Here is a 4007-nt window from a genome sequence, read left to right on the forward strand (position 1 = left end):
GATGGATGGATGGATGGATGGATGGATGGATGGATGGATGGATGGATGGATGGATAGGTAAACAGATAGATATATATTTTCAAAGGCGCTCTTGCGGTAAATAACTAAATATTATAGTTATAGTGTTAAAAAATTAACACTACTCGCTGTGAGATGTATTAAGTTAACTATTGACTCCCATTACCATTATTTTTATGCATCTTGTATAAGAAACCATGGCAGTAAGTTATTGTTAAACATGATAATATGCAATTGATTTTTAAAATGAAGTCAAACACGAATCACACATATTCTATAGGATTTTTAAAGATCAACATAGATAGGCTATTGCAGTTGCAGTTAAGCGTATCGTCAGCCGAACGTTCTTTCAATAGTTTGTACCTATTCTTGCTTTACGAACAATCACAATCCACTGCAATGATCAGATTCCTGATATGCTTTTACACAATTTTCAAAATAATGCAAGTATTTTTTTAAAAGGCAATTTGGGATTGATTTACCTGTCTTAAATTCATGTACTCTTTCGTTTCAGACCATGGTGGTTTCAATTATTACTAGATCAACTTGTTTTTATCTGAAAACTATTGATAGTAGTATCCAATGTCCATTTAGACTTGTAATCTCAAACGGTATTCAGTTTTTTAAAGAGTAGATTATATTTCGCGAAGGCTTTAAAATTTTGACTTCATCCTATTCGAACCACGGAATATCAAATACTTAATTTTAAGTGAGGACTATAAATAGTGTCAGCTTAAACTCTTTATCTCAAGTAGCATATTATTCATCAAGACTTTTACAAGTATTCATGTCAAAAAGACTAAGAATATGTCGTGCATATCCCTAAAAACTTTGATCTATTTCGTTTCAGACTACGGTTAGTGTTACTTGTTTTTATATGAAGACTATCGGATTAGTTTTAGTTAAGACTTTTCATCTCAAGTGGTAAATTCGTGTCCAAAAGGTTAGATTATGACGTGCAAAACAAAACAAATCTTGACTTTTTGTCTACCTTTTAATTGTACAGCGTACAGCTACTTGTCGAATGCACTGTGGTGGGTGCCACTTTCCTCTGGAGAGACCAGTTCACTAACTGAGGCAGTCAAGGAATTAGGAAAACAAAAACCTTTTCACGGCTGTGTAAAATGTACTCCCGAAATTGCATTCTCTCAAACTGGTTTACATTTTTTCTACTGGTTTACGCCGGAGTAAGTTTTAGTAGATACTGTTAGATCTACAGCTTTAGCAGTTCCTTATTCTTAAAAAGGGATCCTGGGTGTGTGAGTAAGGCCAGGTAATTCCGAAGGGAGAGCTTAAGTTTACTTTTACCTCTAATCGCACTCCGCCCTGACCACCACAGGTTGAGCGCAATATTTGCTCGGTTGGTATTAAGCTGAACTTCAATGACCCTTGTTCGAATCTCAGACTGGGCATTTTTTAAATCAGTTTATTTGGAGATATAGTTTTAGCTCTCCGTCACTTCGCCTGGTGCTGTCAAAAATGTTCATAACGCTTCCGAGAACTTGTCCTCTTAACTTCCGTGCCATGTAAACCGACACATACAATTCAACACAGCTCAATACAATACAATCGGAAACGACACAACACAACCAGCCTGCAGTCAGTCACACATACAACAATACCCAACACTCCGGGCCCAAGTTTCGGTCGATCGGGTGCGATTATCTTTGAAGCGCTTGAGTCAACATAAAGTCCCGGGTGTTATTCGACAGTCCATCGACCTGACACGTCATGAGAGCACCCTCCGCGCCGGCAAAGGTCGTGAGTGGCGGTCCCGATGGACCAATTGATACCATGCGACGAGGGTTAAATCACCATAAACCAATTGGTACCGCGCATGAGGGTTAGGCCCTGCCACGAAGTTGCCTCCATGCAAATATCAGAAGGGGATATAATATAAAACATATAAATATATATAAAAGTCCTAGTTCAGTTATGACTTGTCTTATAGAGCGTGACGTAATAGTAATAATAATATAACACCACAGTAATCATGTTAATTACAATAGTAATGTACTAATAATGATAATGATGTACTTACACCACCACCATCATTACTACTACTACTACTACTACTACTACTACTACTACTACTACTACTACTACTACCAACAACAACAACAACAACACTGTTTGTCGTTCCAGTCAATGGCCATTTCCAAGGCTCTCCTCTCTTCCTCGGAAGAGCACCTGAATAGAGCACCTTTCTCCCTCAGTCTCGACAACGGCCGGGTTGGACGGGTCCCCCGTTGTGAGGACGGCCCCAGCACTGCCATCCGTCGTTCCTGCACCCGCTGAGCCACCAGTCGCTATCTTCACTGACAGTCAATCGCTATGCATGGCACTAGTGGGAACATCACCATCTCTCGACTAAATGCGACTACCCATAAATAATACAGCACTGGTCACTGCGAGATCCTCAGCAACGATCTCGTTGACTGTAATGCCAAACAGGCAACAGCGCTGCCGGGCCTAGGCCGCCAAATTGCATATGAAAGTGCGTGCGCCCAGATGAAACTGATCACAAAAGACTCTCCGATATCCCAAACGCGGACGAAGGAAATAATATACAGGGTAATTTCCTTAAAACGGGAGGAGGCTCAAAATAAGTCCCGCAGCGACCAGTCACTACTGGCAAAAATCATGACCAGTCACTTCTCTGGGCAGCGGGCCTACAAAAATAGAATACACAAAACATCGGACCAAATATGTCCATTGTGCAACGAGGAGTCTCAAGATTTGGAACACTGGCTGCAGAGATGCCCTCCATGGAGGTCCGGTAGTGGCATCTCTTTGGGGAGGATTCAGGGAGGTTGGACTGCCTCACTCGCACCCAAGAGAGGCTGTAACCCTGGCGAAGAGCACATGCTCTTCGGGGCTCCAAACATTTCGAATGGTTACGCTTCCCCACACACCCACCAACCTTCACACATTGTACAGACGCACACAAACGAAGAAATACACACACACACACACACACACACAGACCGTCCACGTGACCTGCCCTATCTCTCCTCCAGAAAGTTCTGACTTCACACGGTGATAAAATACTGTGCGTGGATTAATAAGGGGGAAAAAGTCCCAAGTGTTCTTGATAACTTGATTTATCAGGAGTGCACAGTTGTTTATGTTTGAACTAAAGTGTAGAGCCCTCCCCCCCTCCCCCCCCCTTTTTGCAACCATCAAAAAGGAAAAACAGACACCAAACAAAAAACAACAAACAAACAAAACTAAAAACGCGTGCATAATGAATTAATGTCCTCGAGAAGACCTCCCCAGCTGTCCTCAATTGCTATAACATAGAGAGACCGGTTTTGGCCATTACCCGAGAGATTACTCGTATAGACTTTAATAATGATATTTTTATCCTTGAAGGTCTTATCAGATCGCTTATTTCAATAGCTTATTATACTTGCTGTTCCCGTTTTATTGAATTTGGAAGGATTTCCTGGCGTTTAATATTTTTCTGCGTTTGCAGACTTATCTTTAATCAGAGCTAGTATTGTTATTTGTTATGGTTGTAGAGAAGTAGGGATATAATTTAAATGAATCTGTAGCTTGATATTGTCTACATGTGTAGGTATCTATATTCATTGACAGATTAATTATCTTCGTAGTTCATGTGTGATGAAGTTCACTACAATGTATTTGTTAGGTTTGACATTTCAAGTGCCCCGCCTCTTAAATAACCTTATAGTGTTGATAGGGGCGTAAAACCGATACAATTTCACCATCCCTCCCCCTTCCACACGCACACATATTTCAAGTGTACGACAGCAGGCTTTTGTTCGATTTATTCGTCAGTTTTGGATCTATCACTGCCAATACTGTACTCGGATTGAAGAAATAAGAAGTGTCCCGGTGTCGAGTTGCTGATACGAGGGTCACCTCGCCGCCAGCGACTGTTTACCTCAGCCTGTGATTGATGGACGGCTAGCACCTATCCGTCTCTCTCTCTCTCTCTCTCTCTCTCTCTCTCTCTCTCTCTC

The sequence above is a fragment of the Aplysia californica genome, unplaced genomic scaffold, assembly GCF_000002075.1.
Source record: "Aplysia californica isolate F4 #8 unplaced genomic scaffold, AplCal3.0 scaffold00189, whole genome shotgun sequence".
Lineage (NCBI taxonomy): Eukaryota > Metazoa > Mollusca > Gastropoda > Aplysiida > Aplysiidae > Aplysia > Aplysia californica.